This window comes from Tachyglossus aculeatus, chromosome 8 (genome assembly GCF_015852505.1).
Source record: "Tachyglossus aculeatus isolate mTacAcu1 chromosome 8, mTacAcu1.pri, whole genome shotgun sequence".
In the NCBI taxonomy this organism is placed as follows: Eukaryota; Metazoa; Chordata; class Mammalia; order Monotremata; family Tachyglossidae; genus Tachyglossus; species Tachyglossus aculeatus.
Genome location: NC_052073.1, coordinates 19,016,894 through 19,029,255, shown reverse-complemented (window position 1 = coordinate 19,029,255; position 12,362 = coordinate 19,016,894). Strand labels below are relative to the sequence as shown.

The 12,362-nt window shown below is 40.1% G+C and overlaps 1 protein-coding gene across 2 annotated transcripts in view; it reads left to right on the top strand.

Moving 5' to 3' along the window:
• Window positions 1-12,362, top strand: part of CABLES2 (Cdk5 and Abl enzyme substrate 2) — a 40,071-nt gene that overhangs the window by 6,478 nt on the left and 21,231 nt on the right. The window lies entirely within an intron of this gene.

Sequence of the window (12,362 nt, the reverse complement as noted above, 5' to 3'; positions counted from 1 at the left end):
GTGGCACACCTAGCAATCAGTCAGTGGTATTTGAGTGCTTCCTGTGTGCAGTTCTGTACCAAGAGCTTGGGGAAGTACAGTACAGCAGTGTTGGTAGACACGTTCCATTCCACTAGGAGCTTACAGGCTAGACAGAAGTGTACAGAGAGTTTAAAAATCTCTTGGGCAACCCCCCCCCCCCACCCCTTATCTCCCCTTGCCATTTTTACCTCCTTTGGGGAGGTGGTGCATCTCTCCTGAAGGGAGCCAATCTGGACTCAGAAATTTATGTAGTAAGGTATGTATAATAATTATAGCAATGGCCTAGAACAGGGTAGACTGAGCCTCGTGACCCTAAAGGCCGCAAACCAAAAACATCATCGGGCTGAGTGCCGCTGATCAAACCCTTAATTGGACTGGTGAGTAGTTTTCCTAGTAATAATAATATTATGGTACTTGTTAAGCGCTTACTATGTGTCAAGCACTGTCATAGGCAAGTCCCACCAATGATTCTTTTTTTTTTTTTGGAAGTTGTATTTGTTAAACACTTACTATGTGCCTGGCACTGTACTAAACTCTAGGGTAGATACAAGCTAATCAGGGTGGACACAGTCCCTGTCACACATGGAGCCCACAGTCGTAATCCCCAGATGAAGCAACTGAGGCACAGAGAAGTGAAGTGATCGTCCAAGGACACACAACAGACAGGTGGCAGAGCTGGAATTGTAACTCAGGTCCTCTGATTCCCAGTCCCATGCTCTTTCCATTAGGTCATGCTGCTTCTCCCTATTTTATTTCTCCTTTTGCATCCTACTTCCATTCATTAGGTGTAAACCTATACCAATTAAATCCCTCTGGGAAATGACCATTTGCAGAAGCGACGTAAGTGTAGTACTCTCCTTCAGCAGTTGTAAAATATATAGGGTACTGGAGTAAGCTTAGGGTTTCTAAGTCAGTTCCGTTTCTCTGTATGAGTCAGCTTTTACTAGGTTCTCCTTTAAGAAAAAGTGTCCTAAAAGCATCAGCTGTTGGCTTTATTTGTAAACTAGTAAATACAGTCCAAAGAGGAGAGGAATCGATCATTTATAGGTAAGTGGTGAAGATTATCAGTCCTTGTCTCAAATAATGAGCTGGAGTCCCAGTCCCTTTCAGCTTCTGTTGGTCTGTAGTTTTAGAAGTATCATCTTACTCTTTATCAATCGAGAGTATTTTTTGAGCACTTGTTGTGTGCAGAGCACTGTGCTAACCACTTGGAGAACAATAGATTTGGTAGACATGATCTCTGTGATCAAGGAATTTACACTGGAGTAGGGGAAACAGATATCTGCTATTTTATTTATTTGTATTGATGTCTGTCTCCCTGCCTCTAGACTGTGCTAGCTTATTGTGGGCGGGGAATGTCACTGTTTATTATTGCATTGTACTTTCCCAAGCGCTTGGTACAGTACTCTGCTACACAGTAAGCAGTTAATAAATGCGATTGAATGAATGAATTTATAGGTAGGAGAAAGAAGGAAAGAGGAATGTGTTCACAAATTAGTGCTTAAATAATAGGGTACGTAAGATACGTACAGGGGTACTCAAACTCTCCTGAGCCAAGTGCTTAGGTGGTGCAAAAGTGCTCAGGGGACAGATGGGGCAGAAATGTTATCCAAGGAGATGAAAAATTTAATCAGGGAAGGCTTTGTGGAGGAGATGGGATTTCAGGAAGACTTTGAAGTTGGGGAGAACTCTAGTCTCTCAGATTTGAATGGGGCTTGAGTTCCAAGCAGAGGGAAGGGCATGAGAAAGGTCAGTGGCAGGAGAGATGAGAATGAGGCCCAGTGCAAAGTTTAGCTTGGGAGGTAGATGTTTAGGGGGATAGTGCTTAAAAGAGAATATTTGTCAAATGCTTATTAAAATATTTTATTCTCAATTACTACTTAGGAGGACCAGTAACTATATAGATGATTGAATTAATAGCCACTGTGGTGCTTACAAGTTTAGGATTTGGATAGAAGTTTTTTGGGTTGTTTTGGGGTTTTTTTGTTGATTTTTTTTAACTAATCACATCCAGGGAACTAGTTGCTACAAAGGAAATATAAAAAGCCTAAACCTTAGTTTCATGAATGTGTTCAGAGAATCAGCCTTTTGGAAATGGCACCATTATACCCACTCCACATTTTGGTATAAAACTACCTGAATGGGACTGTCTCTATATGTTGCCAACTTGTACTTCCCAAGTGCTTAGTACAGTGCTCTGCACACAGTAAGCGCTCAATAAATATGATTGATGAAATAAACAGATACCATTTAACTTTAAAGTTGTGCTCTTCTACATAAACTCACTTAATTTTTATAACTATATTAATAGTGATCTGAATTTGAGGACATCTTAATTCTATTTAGTTTTGTATATTATGCTCTAGTAATGCCTTTTGCTCCATACATTCAAAATTTAAAAAGATTGAGGTTAAAAGCCAAATTTTCTTCAAGCTTTTGGGAAAAAAAAATGCATCCTCAAACTCTCATAGCAGATCTTTGAGCTTCAGCTATTACCAATAAATGTAAAGAAACTTGCCTTATCCTTGCAGTGCAAAAGTTAAATTGAACTCTTTCATTTTGATCTACGATTAAATTTAGAAAATATCTCCACCTGGATTAAGGGAATATTTCCAACATTTTAGAGCCAGTTTGATTGTGAGTAGCTTGACTGCCTATAGCTAAGTTATAATAAACATGATTTCTCAGTCACAAGCTGCCTTGGAGATAATTGGTAGGTTTGCTGAAAGTACGACTTTTACTAGAGAAATGACACTTTAGTATGCTGTGTGTTTTATGCCTCCTCAGGTTGCCAGGGCTGGAAGAGAGATTAATTCACGTAGGCCTCTTTGGAAGCATGAAATGTAAACAACCCCTGGAGGTGATGGAGAGAAGGAATATTACATTTCAGTAAGATACTGTGTTTCTTTCCTTGCCTCGGCCACAGTTACTATAAAAGTTCTCTCTAATCAGCCTATGATTCATTTAGGAACTATAACATTGCTGAACGATTCAAGAAGACAACTTTAATACTGTTCTCATTTGCTCAGAAATAAGGAAATGTAATTGGTATGACTGGAAAAGGAAATGTAGGAAAATCTCATTCCTAGTAAAAGACACTTCTGCCGGTGTTGTGGCGTAGGATAATTCCCCCCTCTTCTAGACTGTGAGCCCATTGTGGGCAGGGATTGTCTCTATTTGTTGCTGAATTTTACTTCCCAAGCGCTTAGTACAGTGCTCTGCAAACAGTAAGCACTCAATAAATATGATTGATTGAATGACTGAATAATAGTAATGATAATAGTGGTAATTAAGTACTTGCTATATGCCGGGTACTGTAACTAAGCACTGGGGTAAATGTAAGATAATTTGTTTGGACACAGTCCCCGTCCCACAGGGTTCAAGTCTTATTGCCCATTTTACAGATGAGGTGACTGAGGCACAGAGAAGTTAAGTGGCTTGCCCAAGGTCACACAGCAGACAAGTGGATGAGCCTTGGGTTGAATGGAGTATTTAATAGAGAGTTCACCAATCTTAAACAGTATAGAAAGCTGCAGGACTCAAAATGATTTTAGTTTTGCAGTGAAAATAGCTTTCTAATGCTGCCGATTGCCAAAGATTAAACCCAAAGTTCCTTTAGCATTTCTGTTACTAAAATTCTATTTTGTGTTCTTTTGTTTAGTCAGACCTGGGATATTTCAGTGTTGGGAGAGAGATGAAATAAAAGCAAAACAAAATGGATTTTCTCGCCAGCTTCAATGTATAGTGGATACTGTAACTTTGGTGATAGTTGTTCCACAACGCTTACAATAAAATAATTTCCAAAATTCTGGGTTATGGGGCTCTTCACCTGCAATTTGACTTTTAAATAACATAGATTTGCTTGTGCTAATTCAGGTGAGCCACTATTGGTTTGAAATCTTACCGAACTGTGTAGACTCATAAATATCAAAATAGGACACTATTCCTCAAGATTTTGACTTAGCTCCACACAGGTCCATCCCTGGTTCCAAACAACCTCCCTTAGTAAAACACAGAGAAACCTCATGCACAGATTGCTGGCAGAGTCCAGGATCCATTACTCTTCCTCCCCACCATCCACTAAGCACTTACTTATGCTCAGTTGCGACTGAGATCAAGCCAAACTAAGATAGTGACATGTTCCCATGTGTGTGTTGCCGCGACTTTGGTACTTTAAATAGCTGTGTGCTCTAGTCATACCTGGAGAAGCCACATAGAAATGATTGGCCAAGAGGAAAAAAAAAAAAAACTTTGAGGCCTAGCCTATACATATTAAGGACTACGTACTTGAGAAGATGCATGGTCTAATGGATAGAGTATGGGCTGGAGAGTCAGAAGGGCCTGGTTCTTATCTCGGCTCCACCGCTTGTCTGCTGTGGACCTTGGGCGTGTCCCTTAGCATCTCTGTTCCTCAATAACCTCATCTGTAAAATGGGGATTAATACTGTGAGCCCCATGTGGGACATGGATTGGGTCCAACCTGATTAGCTCACGTTTACCCTAGCGCTCACTACAGTGCCCGGCACATAGAAAGTGGTTAACAAATACCTTAAAAAATGCTTGATGACCCTAACTTGAATAGTCAATGGCTAATTGTCTTTTTACCCTAGTACTTTGCCCATGGTGGGAACTTAATAAATACCATTATTAGTTGTACAAACAGTAAGTATAGTATGTAACTTAGTACACAGAGACTTTATTAGGAATACATGGGCCTGAAGCCACTTCTTATGCCCAGTTATTTGAGCTTCCTGTAATTGGATGTGTGGGTTATTTAAGGTGAGTATCCCAGGGCTGTAGGAATACCAAATGATTCACCTTCAGTCCTTCTCTCTACCCTCAACCATGAATTGGCATGCTGACCTCAAGTGCCCTGGCCCAGGCTGATCCCTTTTTGGAGCAAAAATATCCAGAGCCTGCAAGCTTAAGCAACTTGGTTTCTCCAGACTTGGAAGTTTTTACTGTTTCCTACATCAGATAATGTTTAGAATCAGTGTTGTACAGTAGATCAAGTCCCTGCCCTTTTAGGAAGAATTTAGCACACATCAACATCAAAAAATCAAACAAACAGTTGTGGTATGGGAGTGCTTCAAATATGCTGAGCTCTGTACTGCAGAGTCAATACAAAACAAAGAATTCAGAAACAGTTAAGCATTAATGCGCAACATACCAACATTCCAACCCTGATTCTAACCCTTAAAACTATTGCATTTTTTCAGGAGCTGATTTTTGCCAAAGATTAAACATTTTGGCCTTGTCAACAAAAATGCTTAGTGATGCTTTAACCATTAGGTTTCTTGTTTTACAGTTTAGGTAATGAAAGAGCTCATGATCTTCTGCTTGATAAAACTATTCCCTACAACGGATTCCTTCCATTATTATTTATCCTGTAGATATTGTATTAAAATTAGGTAGGATTAGGATATAAAGAACATTTGGAAAGAGAACTATTCCCAAGAACACAGAGGAGCAGTTGGCATTTAGGTTGCTGCTCTCTGTGATATTTTGTTTCTGATTAGTGAGAGTCATTTTGAAAGGATGGAGAAGAGAAATTTCAACAACATCCAAGGACATTTCCTACGTTATTGGGTGATCTGTTTGGCAGTCTCATGCCGAGTACCGCAGTGCAGTGACTAACACTAGCCCTGATGATTTCATTTTAAAACAAATATAATTCAGGTAAATATTTCTGCCAAAGAGAAGTTTGAAGCATAAAATACTTTCATAATATTGCCCTGCTCTTAGTTTGGCATAGCAGTGTCCAGGTAAATAAAATTTTTTACCTATGTTTTTCCAGTTTGTAGGCTAGCTCCTTGTATATGTTGGAGTATTTTGTTTTGGAGCCAGTTTACATTTTTTTAAAACCAGAGGTTGATTGCTGTTAAGCATAAAAGCATCACCGTTTTTTAGGCAATCAGTTCAGTGTGGTAGAGATGGAGCTGAACAATCAGAATTTTAGTAGCATTAAAAGATTCTGCCTTATCACAGTAGTCAATTTTATGGTAATAGGATGTTATTTTTAATATGGCTCATTAGAAATGAAGCCCAGTCTCTTGAGGTTAGCAATATTTGTTAATCTGTTTGAAATATAATACTGTACAGGCTCACTACACAATTCAGTGGTGTTTTAGTCCTTGAAAATTTGATTGTTCTGTGAGTTACTGTCTCACATACTTTTTCCATAGACGTACATATTATAAATTTGACCTAGTCCAGAACCTCTGGCAAAATATGAAATTCCTTTCCATTCTCTACATTTAAACTTTAAACATCACTAAATTATTGTCTAATCTTAAACTCAAGGAATGACCACCCACCATTAACTTAATGTTTGAGTCTTTACAAAAGACTTCATAAGTGGAAGCTTCTCCTTTTGACTGGTAAAGATTCATCTTTAATGAAGAAGTATCTAGCTTTGAATCAACCAACAGTCTTCTTCCTTTCTTCATTAAGCACCTTGTAGCAGACTAACTCTTTGCGAACACTTCTGAACTCTTAGGAAAGTACTCTACTCCGATCTTCATGGGTTGTTGCCCACAAACATGGATGTCCAGGATTCCTGGATTCTATTTCCATCTGCGGCATCTGTCTCGGAAATCCCTTCCCTCCACTCCCTGGGTCCCTTCAGCGGTGAGGAGCCACAGTGGGATCAAATTTGAGGGAGGAAGCAGTTTCACCTGTGTAAATCAGGTGAGAAGTATCCTTCCTCCTGGCTTCCCACTCCCTCTCCCGTTCCTAGAAGCTTTTATGGCCCCCTTGCCCCCTCCCCACCCCTTCCACAATCACTTTGTCCTTAACTGTACTGTACATTCTTCTGGTTCTTTTTTTCATCTTCTGATCCAACTTAGTAGCTGCAATCACCACCCACTCTCCTTCTCCATGTTTCCCATCCCTGGTTTACGGCTCCATTTCCTTGTCCCAGCCCAAGCTGCGGGCCCAGAGGAGGCAACCTATTTGGGTGGGATGAGGGCAAAGAGAGCAGTGATTTCCTTCCAAGCCCTCACTGCTATCTTCACCCTCTTCATTCTCTGTCTCCATCCCTGGGCTTTGGATGGGTCTGAGGAAGTGGTGCTACAAGCCAGTGAGTGTGGGTGTTGGCTGTTGCATGGCAGTTGGTAAGGTTACAATTAAAGAACCGAAATATTGTGCTATACAGGTCAGTTCTACAGTAATACTAACTATAATTCTTAAGCATTTACTCTGTGCCAGGCACTGTACTAAGCACTGGGGTGGATACAAGCAAATCAGTTTGGACACAGTCTCTGGCCCAAGTGGGCCTCACAGTCTCAATCCCCAGATGAGGTAACCGAGGCACAGAAAAGTAAAGTGACTTGTGGAGTCAGGATTAGAACTCATGACCTTCTAATTCCCAGGTCTGTGCTCTATCCATTATGGGAGCTTGGGGGTGAGGGAGATGTAGATGTGGCTGGAAATAGGTGAGAAAGGGGCAGGGAAGAACTGGACCTACCTGCGCCGATTGAATTGAATGTAATGCCGAAGGATGAAGTTTACAGGCACTGACATCCGGTCAGCAAATAGCGCATTACATGTATGTGGGGTTCTCAATGCCTCAGGTGTCTGTCTGGCTTTGGCTGCTTTTCACTGAGCGACATTCATCGTAGAACTCAAATCTGATTTTATCTCAACCGTCTAAATAGCATTGCTTTGGTTCTTTAGATAATGTAATCTAGGCATTTGCTTATTTCTCTGAGAACAGCAACCTTTATATTTCCTGATTTTACGTGTAAAATGTGAAGGTGCTACAGCACCCTAGTTTACATTCATCCAGAGGCAATAACCATCCTGGCTGTCTTTTTGGAACGGTGATCTTTGAAAAAGCAAGGCTCAGTGCAGTCAGACCTGGGTCACTGTGCCTCACCCATATCAGTGAGGCGCTCTGCTCCATGCCTCCCATGATTGCTGAATGTAGACTTTATGAAATGGGCCTATATTGGGTCTATATCATTTTTTTTTTTTGCATTTGCCAAGCATTTTGTGCAAATCATTATATTAAGCACTGGGAAAATGTACAAGGATTAATTGCTCCATAGTAATTGAACATCTGTTATGTGCAGGTTACTCTCCCAAGCACTTGGGAGAGTGCCGAAGATGCAGGCGACATGATTCTTGCCCTAAAAGGAACTTAAAAATTTAACAGGGGAGACAGACACAAAGTAATTTATAGATGAGAGGAAGAAGAGAATGGTAAGATGGATATGTGCTAAAATAGTGTAAATTGATGTATACAAACATGTTATGGTTGACCCTGAATACTTAAGTGCTGAGGTGATAAGAGGATATGAGGAGCAGAAGAAAAAATTAATGGTTGAAAGCCTCTTGAAGGTGCAATTTCAGCAGTATTTTGAGATGGGCAAAGCTAAGATCTGGCAGATTTGAAGGAGGAAAGACATGGGCAGGCAAGGTCAAAAATGACACACAGTACGGTTAGCATGGGAGAAGCCAAAGTCATGAGCTGGGGCAAAGTGGGGAAAGAGAGTTGATGAGAGAGATGATGGAGTGCCTTAAAGCCATTGGTTAAGAGTTTCTGTTTGTTGCAATAATCACTGATGGTTTTATTCATTTAATTCAATCACATTTTGGCACTCACTGTGTGCAGAGCACTGTATTAAATGATTGGGACAGTACAATATAACAATAAACAGACACATTCCCTGCCCAAAATGAGCTTACAGTCCAGAAGAGTGGAGAGGCTTGTGCCCATTGACATTTAAGAAAACTGATCCAGGCAGCAGAAGGAAATATGGAATGGAAAATGAAGAGTCTGCTACAATAGTCTAACCAGGATATGATAAACACTAGGTCCAGGGTGGTGGTGATTTGGATGGAGAGGAAAGGGCAAATCTGTGAAGGGTTGGGGGGGGAAAAACTGACTGATTTTAGCAACAAACTAAAGTGTGAGAATTGAAAGAAAAAACAGAGAGACCTGGGAAGCAGATAAGCACCTCAAGAGCATAAAATGGAAGTGGCACGGGACCTAGAAAAGAGCCTTGAGGGACATGCACAGTTGAGGATGAAAGAGGGAAGAGGAGACAGTGCAAGAGATTGAGAAACAGTGGTCAGAGGGGGAATAGACCCAGGAGAGAATGGTGTCAGTAAAATCAAGGTTGGAGAGTGTTTCCAGGAGGAAAGAGTGGTCTGTGATGTCCAAGATGGCTAAGAGAGCAAGGTGGATTAGGATAGAGTTCATTGGATTCCTTAGATCACTGGTCACCATGGAGAGTGCAATCTCAATGAAGAGTGGAAGCCATATTTTAGTGGTTCAAGTTTAAACTAATTTATTCCCTCTCTTTAAACCTTGGCTTAAGAACTACAAATAATTCCAAATGGCCTTTAGCATTTGAAAGATATCTATTTTATGTCTGTCTCCCATCTCCTTGTGATAAATCTCTTTGGAAGCAGTTTTTAGGTGTGGATCAGTGTGAGGCACTTGAAAAGCACTGTGAATAAATCCGAGGAGGAGGAAAGAATTTGGAGGGGAAAAAAACAAAGTAGTTCAGATCCATGAGAAAACTGGAGTAACTTCTGAGAAACACTAGCTATCAACTTGTCCAATCTGCTTGGTCCTATAGCTTTATACTCACAGAGAGTCTAAATCAGGGAAAAATATATTTTTTTCTTTTTTTTATGTCTGTCTTCCACAAACATGTATTTCTTTTAGGGTAAATTCATGGAAAAAGCTGTGGTATGTACACAGTAAGAACTTCCCAAGCCCAACTTGTACTTCCCAAGGGCTTAGTACAGTGCTCTGCACACAGTAAGTGCTCAATAAATACGATTGAATGAATGAATGAATAAGAAATATTCTGGTGTTCTAGAGGGACTTTCTGATGCAGAATTATTGTAGAAGTATGTATTCAACTATAACAGTTTGTCATTTCTGATATTTATTGTACACCATTAAATTTCTTGGCTAAGATCATGTTCCACCATCAAATGGCAGTTTTCCATTGTGTAGTTAGATCTATCTTTTGGAAACTGTTTCTTTCAGTGCTTTGCTGCCAGAACTTGTCATAACCATGATTTAAATATAGCATCTGCTAACACTAATCTCTTTCTTCCTTCTCCCACCATGAGCAGTTGGCTGTTTAAATCTTATGGTTCTTATCTTTACTAAGTTTATATAAACCTTCAGTTTACTGGATTTTCAGGCTTAAGTGTCTATTATTTTTGTGTCTCCACCTCCTTTAATTGTCAGTCTCTTCTTTAGGCTTAGCATTTTACCTCTGATCCAGTGGAAATGTTTTCAAGCCAAAAAGAAGCAGCTTTGGTTACTCTTTAGATGCTTTTATCTCTAGTTATTTAATTGTCATTTAGAGAGAAAAACTTTAGTAGTTGATTTTCTTCCTCCATAACATTAACCATTCTATTTTTGAAAGTTATCTAGTCAATTTTCTTGCCAAAGTTGATTATTTATAACATATCTATTTTTCCATTTTACATTTTTACTAGCTGGGTTTTATGTGATAGATGCTTATTTTAGACTCAGAAAATGGTGACAACACCCTTCCTTGCAATATGGACAGATGAGCCTGTTAATATTGCAGTTTTAGCATATTGCTCAGTAATGACCCCCTGTTACCTAGAAATCCTTGAATGGCATGTATTTCCTCCTTTATAAGAAAATTATCTTGTTAGCTACTAGTTTTGTAGGTTAGCTATCTCAAATGAGAGCACTTCACTCTCCCATCTACAGTGTACTGGGGTTTTCCGTATTCTTTTAGTTGAAAGCTTATCTAAATTTTACTATTCACATGTGGATTGATTCTTTGTATTGATAATTCTACCATCTAGTACATATGGTTCAAGAAATCATGTAATTGTTCTTGAAACTTGTAGAAATAATGAGAATGAGGCAGTTTGAGACACTTGATAACTTGTTTCTGCTGGAGGAAGTCAAGAGGCTTTCCTTTATAATCCTACCTTCTCAGTCGGTTGTCCACACTTACCTCACAGACAGCAATCCACCACCTTTATGAAGTATTAAAGGAAAAACTGTCTTTATGGTTGCATTTCTGAGTTGGGAGGTCTCAGAAAAATTCACCTACCCAGTAATAATTATGGTATTTGTTACACACTTACTATGTGCTACATATAGAATAATAAGATAGAAGTTCCTGTCTCACATGAAGCTCACATTCTAAGAGGGAGGGAGAGTAGATATTTTATCCCTATTTTATAGGTGAGAAACTTGAGACCCAGAGAAGTTAAGCAATTTGTCCAAGGTCATACAGCAAGAAAGTGGAGAAATCAGAATTAGAACCCTACTCTCCTAACCTCCAGTCCTGCATTCTTTCCATTAGGGTAAGGAATTGAGTGATGTGTATTAGCAGTCTTGAGGATGATGAACTTGAGCTTCCAAGGCTGTAATCATGTAGTGGTGTCCTGGAGGTAGGAGGAGATGAGAGATTACAGAGAAGGAGGGAGGTAGGGGCTAGTGAGATAAATTTGGAAGTCAGCTTACAAAGAGGTGGTAGTTAAAGCCATGGGAGTAGGTGAGCGTCCATGGTTGCTTCTTCTATTACACTCCAACTCACAAACTCCATTCTTCTCAAGTCAGCCTACTCATTGTGCCTTGTTTTCTTCTCTCCTGATGCTGACCTCTTGCCTTCTCTTCTGCCTGGAATTCCCTCCACATTCACATCTGTCAGACTACTGTTCTTCCCCTCTTCAAAGCCTTTCTGAAACCACATCTCTCTCCTCTCATTCTCCATCAATTGCCACTTTGGCCCTTCCACATCACTTAAATAATACTCATGCACACCTGCAACACCTATTTACCTATTTTTATACTCTTCTCCCTGTCAACTCAACCTCCCTATTGGCTCTTTCCCTGTAGACTAGCCCTGTTGGCCAACTCCCTCTTAACCAACTCCCTGTGACTCCCTCCACCCTGCCCCCTTCTCTAAGTCAGTTTCACACCTTCTCTGTGTATCATTCAGTAATAGCTTATGGGCCGATTGAGCATTGATTCTGTAGAAACTGTATCTGCCGATCCAAGATTCTTGGTGTGAGGAAATAACCCTCCCACTGTGAGAGAGCCTGTCATTTTTTATGACTAGGACTCATTTGGGGCCATAGAGACCTTTTGTGTTGTATTATGCCTCTGCCATCAGAACCTGGTATATAGACTCTCTAAACAATCTTCCCTCAGATCATGCCTTTGTTCTGTACTTCCCGAGCGCATAGTACAGTGTCGTGCACACAGTAAGCGCTAAATAAATATGATTGAATGAATGAATGACTTGACTCCTAGACTGTGAGCCCCAATGTGTCTGTTTATTGTTGTATTGCACTCTCTCAAGTACTTAGTACAGTGGGCC